Source organism: Carcharodon carcharias, chromosome 13 (assembly GCF_017639515.1).
Source record: "Carcharodon carcharias isolate sCarCar2 chromosome 13, sCarCar2.pri, whole genome shotgun sequence".
Classification (NCBI taxonomy): domain Eukaryota; kingdom Metazoa; phylum Chordata; class Chondrichthyes; order Lamniformes; family Lamnidae; genus Carcharodon; species Carcharodon carcharias.
In genome coordinates this window covers 134,552,463-134,566,632 of record NC_054479.1, presented here as the reverse complement: position 1 = coordinate 134,566,632, position 14,170 = coordinate 134,552,463, and the positions used below count along the sequence as shown (strand labels likewise).

The window sequence follows — 14,170 nt, the reverse complement described above, 5'->3', positions numbered from 1 at the left end:
GTTGTCCTTTATCAAATGAATATTGGATTATGGCTATTAACAAGCTGGATAGACTAATGCAGGCTGTTCTAGGAAAGAACACTGCAAGGAATAGACACTTCCTCCTCTCTGCTACTACTTTTGAACCCATTATTGGTGTATTTTTCGATCTACTTTCGAATTCCTTATTGAGGTGAAGTCTCCCAGGAGCTGTCACCAATCCATCTGCGAGTGTAGCTTTCCCCGTCGGCACTCAGTGCAGAGAAAGGTAATAATGGATAACTTTAAGTGGAATTCATGCATGGATTGACATAGCGCGGCAGTGCTTTTTAGAATGAATATTTAGCTTGCTGAAATGACTTCTTGCCTGGCAAGATGCGGGCTCAGTACCTCAAGCAAATGTGATTGTTGGGGAATATTTTATGCCCCGTGCACACATCATCTGCCGGTCACTGGTGCAGACATAAACTCTAATTACACCTTTGAGTGACTGCGGATTTCATTAACTGTTGTTGCAAACAAAAGTATTTCTTGAAGAGGATATTTGAACACACCGACTAAAGATTAAAAAGCGTGATTGAGCTCTCCGCTCACTAGAGATGATCCTTTGACTGTAAGGATTAGTTAGTGAAGACTGAGTGTTTTGCCTAATAATTTATCTTCATTCTCTATGTTGTCTTACCTTTGGCATCCTTACCGATAGTGATGGTATTGCTCCATCGCTTTAAAAGAATGCAAACAACCTTTAAGAAAAGGCTGTGGTTTGCCTTGTTCCATGGCCCAGTCAGTGTTAGAAACTGGCTACCCCTCTTTGGAACACAGGTTTGCCTTAATAGCCAGCTCATATTCCATCCTGGACAATGGCCACTTGGCTGGGCTACCAAAGGGGAGATAGTGTCCATGGGACTCCATCCTGGCACACTAATAAGAGGCAAGAAAATTAGAGCATGGTTCAGAGGGGGCAGGGAAAGAGACAGAAACAAAGGAACAAGTTGAACTACTTTTGAGTGAGTGTTGCAGGTTAATATTGTTGCACTGCCTTCCTAAGTACTGGGTGCTTGTAATTATATAAAGCAGTCTTCACGTAGGAGGTAATGTGCTCATATTTTGACTTCAGAGAGAGGTTGCTGTTATACAGCACAGTCGAAGCGGCTGTTATGAATTATACCGAGGGAAAGTGGTTGTTTGAAATTAAACTCCATTAAATGTAAGCACCAGCCATTACATGCTAACAATTCACAAAGTGGTCATGCCCATCGCCCTTTTTGCAAACATTATGTTTTGCTTAATTAGTTGATGAGGAATTTTACAGTCAGCAAATGCCAGGCTTGCTGTTTTAGTATAGATGAATTTGATACTGTTTCCTCTAACCTTCTCACTAACGTGCCTTGCAAGTGGTTTAAGCCTGGCTAAGAGAGTGAGCTTAATTACAATAATTTTTCAAGAGTACAAAGTGCAATTTTTACTCCCTCCTTAATAAAAGCTTACAGTTATGAGAATTGGACCTCTGCAATTCTAATTTTAATATGCCGTGTATGTTTGTATATATAAATGTACAAAAATTACATGCAAACTATTAATCTATCCCCCTACCCGACCCTGGCCCATTGCTCTTTTTGCATACTTATAAAGATGCGGCTAATTATGAATCAACCCTAAGGAATCATTGACTTTATATTTATACTGGAACTGCAGATAAATGAGCCGTATGTTAATGAGATTGGGAACTCATTCACCCCCCCATGCAATCTGCAGTGTTTACCTAATGGAAGTTTTAATGGGAACAATTGGATAAGACGAATTATGTCCCTGTCTGGAGGAATGCGGTTCCCATTAAGTGACTTCTGCGGAATGACTTGATTGGAGAATTATTACTGCGGTTAGCTCTCCTCTGGTGTCTGTAGGTACATTTTTAATTTGGTAATGTTGTCCCAGCTACTGGGAAACATGGGGTTTGGGACATTTTCAGCTTGCTGCCCGGGCATAAAACACAACGTTGTGGACTACCTGGTCATTTTAGAGAGTGCTTGAATGAAATTGGGATGGTTTCTGAAGCAAGTGGTTAATCTGCCAGGGAGACAAGTTGAAAATGGACTCTTGTTTCCATCACCAGCTAGAAAAGGTACAGTTTTCTTCTCAGTTGCCACATGGATCCATTTGGCCTAAACAAGTCATCCATCTTGTAGGCAACATCTGTCACCACTGTTAGAATCATGAATATTACACGAACATCAGTACCAATGACACCTAACCCCTTAATTGTGGTCTGAAGCTGCTATGGGTTCTTTGTTGCACAGTCTCTCCTTGTCTTCAACCCTCCTTTTTTATCCTTAAAGGTAGTGACTGATGCTGGGGCAACATGTCTCTCTTTTCAGCAATATTCAAGTTCTATACTCCCAAGCGATTTTGAATTGTAATTTAGAATAGAATAGTACATATGTGCAAAAGAGAGAGCTAGCAGGCTTCCACTGCCTTTTGCAAGAGTCACCCTTCCTGTGTGAGGCTAGACAAATCTTGGCATGTTATTTGAACATAGGTGCAGCTAGGAGCTCTACTATCCTCACTCCACATCTACATTCCTAAGCCCAAACACTTTACAACAATGTTCACTGGGTCATAATCAGGTGCTGGAACACATCCTGATTTCTCACACCAATCTCGTCCCTAAACAAGGACAGAGACCAATTGAATGCCCTCTGTTTAACTAATGGCCTTTTTATTCCCATACGTTCTTTGCTACTGTCATATTTTAGGTATCGTGCTGTGTTCTCTGAATGAGAATCCTGTATGTTTTCAGTGCTTTGACTGTGCCACTGCTGAATCCACCCACTAAGAGTGAGAAAGAGGACTTCTTTCACCCCATCCCTTTTGAATGATCCACCCTTGTAAAGGGTGCCTCTCAGTGCGGGGAGAACTAAATGTATGACAAAAATCTATCGCCATGCTTTAGAGTTTCCAAATAAAGCTACTGAGAAATCGAAACCCACCTGGAGGGTTTCTGTTTCTTCAATATGGAGTTTACTCCATTTGTTAGACATTCTGCTCTCTTTAGTGCAGAAAGATAAGGCATGTTGGCAGAGCTAAGGCCCCATACCACCCACCCAATTACCCCCTCCCCAACACCACCCCAGCTCTTCTAGGTTTAACCAATTAAAACCACACAGCCTTATCAGTGAGGTCACTGGTAAGTTTCCCACTGCTTCCCCAGATAAGCCCTCCCTCCTAACTGAGGTCAAGTGAGTGCTTTACACATCCAGATTCCATTCGTGAGACAAGTTGACTGGACAATCATTAACAATACGCTGGTATCTGCAGACATGTTTGGCTCAGGTGTCGCACTTCTGAGGTCACCAGGGGCCATTGACCAAGTTCCAAGCTCCTAACCACAGGCTGGTTGTCTTGAAACCATCAATATCCCAAAGGGAATTGAAGGGAAGTTCCACATTCCACCTACACCATGATGCAAAAAGTCAGTGTGCCCATGTATTGTGGCAATGGGTCAGACTTTGCCTCATTCTACAGGTTTTCCAAAAATGTTTCCCAAGAGAATAGACTATTTCTGCTCTGTTTGTTATCCTGAGCTTGTTTGAATCTTTTGTTCTATGTGGGTCTCCTTTGGGGGCGGTGTGGGGTGAAGGGGTGGTGTGCTGGAGTGGGGGGTGGTATTGGGAGGGGGGGGTGTGATTCTAATGTTGAGCATTGGGAAAAGCCTCATTGTTTAGCTATTCAGTTATTTATGGCCAGTTTAGCAAGGTTCAAATGGACATGTCAATTGGCTTAATGTGCCTGGGTTGAACAGTTCAGCAAATACCTAGACAAATACCCCTGGCTCTCTGCTTCCATTTATTATTGCAGCGATATCAGCCAGACTGCAAGTTGCTCATCAATGGTCATAAATTCTTTGCTTTTACACCAAGTCAGAGTCGCACTGGTGGTTCCCAATAATTGTCTCTGCAAGTAAAACTGCTGGGATGGACTCAGGCTGACTACCGAGAAGGAAAAACAAAATTTAGCGAATCCTAACTGATTTACCTTTTGGGCTGTGGCCAGCTACAGGCGACCATGCATTGGGAATCAGTTCTCATATAGTATAAAACCAGATCATAAATAACCCAAGTAGATTGGGATGCTTTATGCCAGTTAATTTAACAATGGAAGATCACACCGAATAATATATCTGTCCTCGCATAGAACACCAACAGCAATTTTCAAAGCAGTAGCACGGAGTCACAATGGGGTATGTTTCTGGGATAGCCATCCAGGAAACAAGAGTACAAATCCCATTGCGGCAGTTTGAGAGTTTTAATATAGTTTAATAAAAGCCTGGAAAAAACAAGCTTAGTCAGAGAGCCATAATGTCACAGAGGGAGGCCTTTCAGCCCATTGTGTCCATACCAGCTGTCTGTAGCGTAATTTATCAGCTCTGTTCCCCTGTTTTAACCCTGTAGTCCTGCAAGTTTATTCCCTCAAGTGCCCATCAGTTTCCTTTCAAAATCATTGATTGTCTTCACTTCAAGCACCCTCGTAGGCAGTGTGTCCCAGGTCATTACAACTCACTGTGTAAGGAAGAGTTCTTCCTCACATTCCCCTGTGTCGTGGGGCCACAAGTTTAAACCTGTGTCCTCTAGTCTTCGTGTCATCAGCTAATGGGAACAGCTTTTGTTTTGTCTCCCTTATCTAGACCTGTCATAATCTTGTACACCTCTATCAAATCTCTCCTCAACTTCCTTTGCTCTGAAGAACAACTCCAGCTTCTCCAGCCTAACCTTGTAGCTCAAATCCCTCATCCCTGGGGCCATTCCAGTACATCTCCTCTCAAGGACCGTCACGCCCTTCCGAAAATGTGGTGACCAGCGCTGGATGCTTGTATCAGTAAATGTAACAATGAAGTTGTGGGATTGTTACTAAAACCCAACTGCTTTGCGAATGCCCTTCTCCAGGAAGGAAACATGTTGTCCTTCCAATCCTATATGTGACTCCAGTCCCACATCAACATGGTTGACCCTTGACTGCCCTCTGAAGTGGCCTATCCAGCCACTCAGTTGAGGATAACCGGGGGGGGGGGGGAGGGGCAACAAATGCCAGTTTTGCCAGCAGTGCAGTGCCCGTATCCTAAGGCACTTTTAAAAGTTGTGGAATTGGACTTTTATTTGACATTTAAACAAAGACTTTATCTTTACGCCACAGGCAAGGGGAACCATGCAGTTCCCTTGTACTGTCGATGGTCTCAGCTTTTGATGTAGCACTGGCACATCGACAGAATGTGATTTGCAAATGGTGGCCCACTGTGCAATTTTTTTTGTCAGACTTCACAGCCTTTTTTTGTTGGGAGGGAGTGGATGAGGAACAGCAGCTGGGAGATGATATCACCATCCGGTTTGATGATGCATTTTGAACTGATTTGATTTCATCTTCGCCTGTCTCTTTATTGCCATTTTCTCCATCCTTCCCCATCCCTCCCTTCCCTGAGGGCACTGACCTTTGCTGGAAAGCAGTTTCAAGGGGGCCAGCAACCATCTTGCCCACTAGCTCATGTGTGGCTGTTCAACCATAATGGGCGTCACAGTCGATCCAGTTCTCTTCTCAACCATTGCTTGGATACACTTGCTCAACCCGTCCCTGAAGAATAGTTAAGAGCTCTCTCCACCCCAACTAATCAGTGCTCTGCCAACCTAACTGAGAGCAGCAAACCCAGCACAGAGGTGATCTGTGTGGTTCAGTGACACTTGCCTCACTGGGACAAATCGCTTTTAATTGGTACTTAAAAAATGTCAGATTGGCCTGTTCCTGATGAGGGGGGAAAGCGCCCAGCCTTTGTGCTTGTGCCATTGGTAGTATCTGCAGTAAACCTAAGGCACTATCATGTCTGAGGGGGCCCGGGAACAGAATGAGCCTCAAGGTATGATTATCAGAGTGTGCTAAACACAATGGAGCAAATATTTGCAACAATTTGACAGTCCGCTTAGACTGAAGAACTGAGAAGAATCTGAAGCACACTCTTTGCTACAATTGTTTAAAACTGTGTTGCAGTGCGAGGAATTCTGTTTCACAAATTGCTGACTGATCACCGATCCCTGTTTTCCCTGAAATTTATCTTTTGAAAGAGAAGATCCTGTTTTCTTAAAAAAAAAGTTCTTTTGTTTCGTGGGATATTAACCTGAACGAACCCCGTGTGATAGAGCCAGCAGTGTGAGAACATACAATCGTGACTTGTCTGCACCTCCCAAACAGGAAGTGCCTCCAGTTTAAAGATCTGCCCATATCTTAGACATCCACGGGTGCATTTTCTGATTAGGTCCCTGTCCTACATAAGTACCATCTCCATGCAGGGGGTGAGGGGGTGGGTGGAATGGAGCAGAGGGGAGTTGCTTCGCTGTGATGTGCAACAATGTGGAACAATATCTGGCCTAAAAGGATTAAATTGAGGTCAGGCTGCATAAACTGGGCTTGTATTCACTCGATTGCAGAAGTTTAGGGGTGACCCAATTGAGGTGTTAAAAGCGACTAAGAGAGTTGGCTGGGTAGATGCAGAGAGCGACTATTTCCTCTGGCGGGTCAGTTCAGTAAAGGGGGCATAACCTTAAAAATAGAGAATGTTTTTGTTCCTTAAAATTGAGTTTAGCTGTTCACTGGTGATGTCAGGAGGTACTTCTTCACACATTGAAATCTGGAACTCCCTCCTTCGAAAAGTTGTTGAGGCTGGCGGGATGTCACTTGAATTGTTTAGACAACGTTATTAATGATTGTAGAACCAAGTGGATGGAGTTCAAATACAGAAAAACTGTGGCCTCTTTGAATGGTGCAACAGGCTGAAGGGGCAGAATGGCATATTCTTGTGTCTATATTCCTAATTATGTATGAAGGGATATGTTCAAGGATCCTCACAAAGTCTTACCATCTGGAGTGATCACCCAAGTAATGATTCAAACTGGAAGAGGGAAGTTGACAAGTCAAAGCACAGTGAAAAACTAATCTATAGCACCAAAGGTGGTTGGATAGCTTCAGTCTTTTGAGCCTGTGCTGTGCAAACTCAGCAAGGCATTTGCTACCATGTTGATGATGGTCGACTCTTGGCATGACTTAGCATGGTGTAGTACTGTGGCCCACAAATCAGGAAGGGTCTCAGCTGAGTTAGCTTATAATAAGTGGCATTGAGGTGGGATTGCTGGTCTCGATGTCCCCGTGTTAGGGAGGGTACAATTGGACAAGATTTCCATTCTTACTTCGCAGAAAGTTTCCTTGTCACATTAGGTGAGGGACACACAGAATGGTGCTTCTGATGTTCCACGAAGGCTACATTGTCCATGGCTGTAAACAGCAGAGAGTGGCTAGTGTTTTCTTTCCTGACCCCTGCAAAGGTTATATACCTTGGGTGGACATTAGGCAAGGACAGGATGCTGCAAATAGGCCACTGCTATTCAGGTGCCCTCATGAAGAGTGGCCAGTTGATTGGCTTCACTGCAGTCTGCCACCATAACCTGGGCAACTGGTCTCCCAATGCCATTTTGGAGAGATGGGGAGAAAATTGGAGGAGGAAAAGAAAGATGAGGCATCTTGGCTTTTCACCAGAGTGTGATGGAATCGTCACTTGGGCTCCATTTGGGTCTGTTTATATTGGGTGGCAGTAATGTAAGCTTTAAACCTGGGCCAAGAATGTGGAGTGGGTTGTAATTGCAGCAATATGCTAAAAGATCCTTTATTTCTTTTTCCTCTTTATTGTGTCACCAAGAGCTGTCTCTGTGGAATGAAACATGATGTGAAGTCTGTCAGACTCCTAGCAGATTGCCATCATTTAGCTGCCATAGACATTGTAGAGTGAATTCGGGCTAGTTTTAGTTTCAGTGCCTCAGACTGCAAAAAAAAATACACATAGATATGTTTGAATCACACTTTGTCACATAATGGATCACTTTTTCTTTTAGACGCAGTTTTGGCATTGTTGAAGGAACCTGTGACCAGTGTGCATTGTACCATTGTTACTGAGCTATCATTAGTCGTATGCAACATCAAAGGAAAAATTGACCAGTTTTTTAAAATGGAAGGTTATTTAGCTGCTGTGGTGTAGGTTTGTACTAAAGGGATATTGGGATAGAAATTTGATTTGCAATTTTTTTAAATCCCAAAATGGGCACTGCAAAGTGGGACTTTACAGCATGACACTACTCATCAGAACTATGCCTGACGCCATATTGCCCTATTGATTTGAGTGCTCAGTATGTGTCCCTGATGGTTGCCTGAAACAAGCGCAGGCATCATTTAAATATGTTAATAAGTGTCCTGTGCTCATGTGGTGCGACTGTTGTCCATGCACACCTAAACCATCACAACTCACCCTTGTGCAAATATCTAGTGTCTTTCACCTGTTCAACTGCTCTCACCCAATGGTTACAGCTCACAAGGTGGAGGGCTGCTGAACTTACACTGAGGGTTTTCATGATGGCCATAGCAGGTGACCTCTCTCCCACCTCCTCTGGCTGTCTGCTCTTTACTGAAGGTTGTATTTCAGTGAGCACATGCATGCCAGGGTAGGTTGTGTTGCTGATATGTGCAAGATTGGTAGAAGGTATGGGGGGGGGTGCGGAGGGGGTGGGGACGAAGGAAGTAATAATGAGGAGAGTAGCAGGTATAGCAGGAGCAGAAGGAGGCAGAGTGAAGTGTGGTGCAGCAATTTTAAAAGAATGTTTGTGACCAAGGGAAGGATTGTGAATGCTGGGGCTACAGATAGTACATGACTAAGATGAGGTGAGTTAGGAGGCTTACCTTACCTAGCCTTGTGAGGTCACTAAACATATTCCTGCTAGGCACCCATGTCCTGGTGGCGAGGGTGGGGGACAATGCTTCTGGCACCTCTGCTACCTCTGCCCACTAGTGCAGAATAGCTTGCCTTAATATCATCCTAATGGATATAAGATGTCCAGTCTCCTGCTGACCTCCTCTACAAAACCTCCGGCCCCTTGCAGGCGCTACAGTTCTTGCCACTTGACAATCTTCAGTAACAATTGCCTGAATGCAAAATGCACCTCACCTTTAAGAGCGCAGGCTGATATTAAATGGGGTCAGCAATGCACGACATTGAACAGCACAGGTTGTGCTGGCAGCCCACTTATTTAACTGAACTAAGAGCATCAGTTTGAGGCCTCATTCGCGTCCATGCAATCTGAAGCACACATCAAGCTCGACTTCCATCCTGTCCCCGAGCACAGGCTTAAACTAATTTCTCCCTCACTGCAAGGTGAAAATTGGGCTGGAGTATAAAATGAACTGCCTTTGTGCTACCGGCTGAGACAAATTACACTGCCACTGCCTTCTTAAAATAATGCAATAATGATCAGCTTAATTTCCAGTCATCTCTGGGACACGGTTGTATAACTATATGTTAAATAATGATCCCAGTCACCAGACAGAGTTTCTAGTGTGAAAGTGGAGGCAGTCAACGTGAGGATCCAAACACTCAGGACAATCTGCGATGCTATCTGTGGTATTTTAATGAGGTCTGTAAAAACTCTGTGCAGTGGATCTGTCTGCCTGTAGCTGCTGGATTATCACCGCTGTGTCAGTGACATTTATGGTTCAGTGTCGCATTTGGGGGTCATGTGGTCATTGACTCACCCTCCAGCTCTGTGAATCGATCTGCTCCAAAGCTACTCGAAGACACAGCAACTTTTGCATGCCCTAAAGTGTCCTTTTTATTTGGCCCTTTTTTATGACGAGATTGGGCAGAGGCTCTTGAGTTCTCCATCCATTCTAAGTTCTTGTTGGACTGAAAATAAAGATCGTCCAATTGGTCGGCTTTTTGAGCGTGGCTCCCCAATTTTCTACCCTGCAATGCAGAATAGACTGCCATTGCCTGGGATGTAGATCCCAGCAGACCTCACTGACCGTGCCCCCAGGCTATTTGGCCGTGAAAGAGGAAGGGTTGGCAATCACAGCTGAACTCACTCACACATCTATTCTCTTGTAATGGTCGGGTTTTTAGGAGAATGGAAATCAGCCAACACCCCTGCCTTCCCATTCTCTAACCCAGGGAATCGATTTGGTTATAACACCTCCACGGCTTTCATACCCGAGACCAGTTAATCCGAGCAGACACTGGAACAGAACCCTTCTTGGGTTTGTGTGAGTCAGTTCCACACTGGACAGCCCTCACCACAGCTGAGCCAACTAGGAGTTCTCAAGTTCTGTCGAAGGGTCATGAGGACTCGAAACGTCAACTCTTTTCTTCTCCGCCGATGCTGCCAGACCTGCTGAGTTTTTCCAGGTAATTCTGTTTTTGTTTAGGAGTTCTCGTGTTGTGTTTTCTAACGAGCTCTCTGTCTTCCCATGTCAGCCATGAGCATTAAACCTGCTGGACCATTCACTTCCAACCTTATTACCCTTGTGTGTAATACAATCAGCACAACAATTATTATCATAAAAGTAATAATCTGTACAGCACTCATATCGGGATCATAAAAGCCAATCTCTGTCGTGGCTACGAAAGATTCCCTGCATTTTTCATTTCAACGCAGAACTCAAGGGGGAGAAATAAATAGTAAGTTGAATCAATGGAGTGATTCTTGATTGTTTCACTCACTGGTAATTTTGGTGAAATGATATTAGCCACATTTATACAGCCCCTTTATGAAGTTCAAACATCAGAGTGCTTCATCCACAGTGAATACATTTTTTTTAAAGTGAATGAACTGTTGTTAAGGAAGTCGGCACAGTGCCCATTTTGTACACAGTGACGTTCCACGAATGGCAGGGTTGTTTGTTGGTGTTGGTTGCGAAAGGAGCAGGCAGGACATGGGAAAATTCCCTCCTCCTCTTCAAATAGCACCACGAGGTTTTCTTCCATCCACCTGAAGCACCGGGATTGACGGACAGCACTGCGATTTAAAAGCTTACCTGAAGTGAAAATCGCTTGGGTGGGCAGGGATAAATAGTTGAACCCCGTGAAAGGTTCATTATTATCTGGAAATAAATATTGGGCGTCCGAAAGAGGAGAATATGCGATAGACAGAGCAAAGCGATCCCACAGCCAATGGATCACATCTAAGCTCTGCAGTCCTGCCACATCTAGTTGTGAATGGTTGTGGGCAATTACACAACTAACTGGAGGAGGTGGCTCCATAAATATCCCTATCCTAAATGATGAGGGAGCTAAGCACATCTGTGCAACCATCTTCAGCCAGAAGACCCATCTCAGCCTCCTAACCAGCATCACAGATCCCAGTCTTCAGCCAATTTGATTCACTCTACTGTTCATGGAATGTGAGAAAGGCCATTTGTTGCCCATTCCTCATTACCCTTGAACTGAGTGGCTTTGTTAGCCATTTCAGAGGTCAGTTAATGATGTGGATCTGTAGTCACATGTAGGCCTGACCAGGTAAGGATGGCAGATTTCCTTCCCTAAAGGACATTAGTGAACCATTTGTGTTGTTAGGGCGATCGATGATAATTGTCATGGTCACGATTGCTGGTTCCTGTGGTGGGATTTGAACCCATGTCCCCAGAGCACTGGCCTGGACTTCTGGATTAGCCAGTGTCATTACCATTATACCACCATCTCCCCATGTCAAGAAACAGTGGTAGGCACTGGACACTGCAAAGGCTCTGGGCCCTGACAACATCCAGCAATAGTACTGAAGACTTGTGCTGCAGAACTAGCTGCGCCCCTAGCCAAGCTGTTCCACTGATATCTACTTGGCTATGGGGAAAATTGCCCAGGAATGTCCAGTCCACAAAAAACAGGGCAAATCTAACTCAGCCAATTATTGCCCCATCAGTCTATTCTTATTCTTCAGTAAACTGATGGAAGGTGTCTGCTATCAAGCAGCAGTTACTTAGTAATAACCTGCTCAATGACACTCAGTTTGGATTCCGCCAACTCCTGACCTCATTACAGCCTTGGTTCAAACATGGACAAAACAGCTGAACTCCAGAAGTGAGGAGAGAGTAATTGCCCTTGAATTCAAGGCAGCGTTTGACTGAGTGTGGCATCAAGGAGCCCTAGCAAAACTGGAGTCATTGGGAATCGGGGAAAACTCTGCGTTGGTTGGAGTCATACCCAGCACAAAGGAAGATGGTTGTGGTTGTTGGAGGCCTATCGTCTCGGTCCTGGAACATCACTGCAGGAGTTCCTCAGGCCCTAGGCCCAACCATCTTCAGCTACTTCATCAATGACCATCCCTCCATCAAAGGTCAGAGGTGGTGATGTTTGCTGCTGCTTGATTGCACAATGTTCAGCACCATTCACGACTCCTCAGATACTAAAGTAGCCCATGTCCATAGTCAACAAGACCTGGACAACATTCAGGCTTGGGCTGATAAGTGGCAAGTAACACTTGCACTGCACAAGTGTCAGGCAATGACCATCCCCAACAAGACCTAAACTAACCATCGCCCCTTGACGTTCAATGGCATTACCACCACTGAATCCTCCACTATCTACATCCGGGGGGTTACCATTGACCAGAAACTGAACTGGACCAGCCTTATAAATACTGTGGCTACAAGAGCAGGTCAGAGGCTAGGAATCCTTCAGTGAGTAACTCATCTCCTGGCTCCCCAAAGCTTGTCAGCCATCTATAAGATACAAGTCAGGAGTGTGATGGAATACTCTCCGCTTGCCTGGATGAGTGCAGCTCCCACAACAGTCAAGAAGTTTGACATCATCCAGGACAAAGCAGCCCCACTTGGTTGGCACCCCATCCACAGACATTCACTCCCTCCAACCTCCAGCACAGTGGCAGCAGTGTGTACCATCTACAAGATGCACTGCAGCAACTCACCAAGGCTCCTTAGACAGCACCTTCCAAACCCATGACCGCTACCATCTAGAAGAACAAGGGTAGCAGACACATGGGAACACCATCACCTGGAATTTCCCCTCCAAGCCACACACCATCGTATCAATGTAACTTGGTCAGAATCCAGAAACTCCCATCCTAACAGCACTGTGGGTGTACCTACACCACATGGACTGCAGTGGTTCAAGAAGGCAGCTCACCACCACCTTCTCCATGGCAATTAGCGATGGGCAATAAATGCTGGCCCAGCCAGCGACGCCCACATCCACTGAAAGAACAAATAAAAATAAATGCTGAAACCACACAATGAGTCAGTCATGAGAGATGTTTATTATGTGATCATTTATTTTATTGCTGCTTGTTAGACCTTATAGTTTGCAAATTGGCTACTGCATTTTCTGCTTGGCCTAAATAGCCAAGTGGTTATGGTACTGGGCTTGTAACCCCAAGATCAAGAGTTCAAATCTCACAATGACAAACTATGAAACAATGTAACTTCATCTGAAACAGATGGAAACAGGTTTACTTAAAAGAGTATCAAGAGTTCAAATCTCACAATGGCAAACTATGAAACAATGTAACTTTATCTGAAACAGATGGAAACAGGTTTACTCAAAAGAGTATCAAGAGTTCAAATCTCACAATGGCAAACTATGAAACAATGTAACTTCATCTGAAACAGATGGAAACAGGTTTACTCAAAAGAGTATCAAGAGTTCAAATCTCACAATGGCAAACTATGTAACTTCATCTGAAACAGATGGAAACGGGTTTGTACTCGAAAGAGTTACTGCATTTTCTGCCATAAAGAGGGACCACACAAAGTACTTCATTGTCTGTAAGGTGCATTTTATGTCCTGAAATAGTTAAAGGCGCTATAGGAATGCAAGTTCTTTATTTGATAGTTTCTGGTAATTTCTGGGAAATCACATTTAACAGAAATGAATATATCCATCACTCCAGTTTCTGTGCCTGTACTTTGAGTAGTTTGGTATCTGTGTATGCCAGTTATATGCTGCTCACTACAGTCACGTTGCATTTATTAAACTCTGCCTCTTCCTTCCTGCCAACACACTTCATCTACTCAGGCCTGACAATTCCATTCCATGCCATCTGGGGGTTTGTTTTTATTAACCGAGTCAATCTCCTACAACTTCTGCCTCAAGCACCACCCTATGTGGATGACGAACAGACACAGAGGTTTTGAATCAGTTACAGACACACCATCACTAATACCGCCTATTCCCATCTCGGTACCACTGCCTGGCTTTGCACCTGTCTCAGTTCATCTGCTGAAACCCTCATTCATTCCTTTGTTACCTCTAGACTTGACGATCCCAGCACATTCCTGGCTGGTCTCCCACATTCTACCCTCCATAAACCTGAGGCCATCCAAAGCT

General features: G+C 44.4%; 1 protein-coding gene across 13 annotated transcripts in view; it reads left to right on the top strand.

The window, feature by feature from the left end:
* celf2 (cugbp, Elav-like family member 2) overlaps positions 1 to 14,170 on the top strand; it is a 522,862-nt gene that overhangs the window by 254,464 nt on the left and 254,228 nt on the right. Inside the window, exon 1 of one of the 13 annotated variants that reach the window (XM_041203240.1) lies at positions 135 to 247. The exons of the other annotated variants lie outside the window; for them this stretch is intronic. The gene's annotated coding sequence lies outside the window, so the exon portion shown is untranslated. Of the gene's footprint in view, positions 1 to 134; positions 248 to 14,170 lie in introns of those variants that run through there. 13 annotated transcript variants of the gene reach the window in all.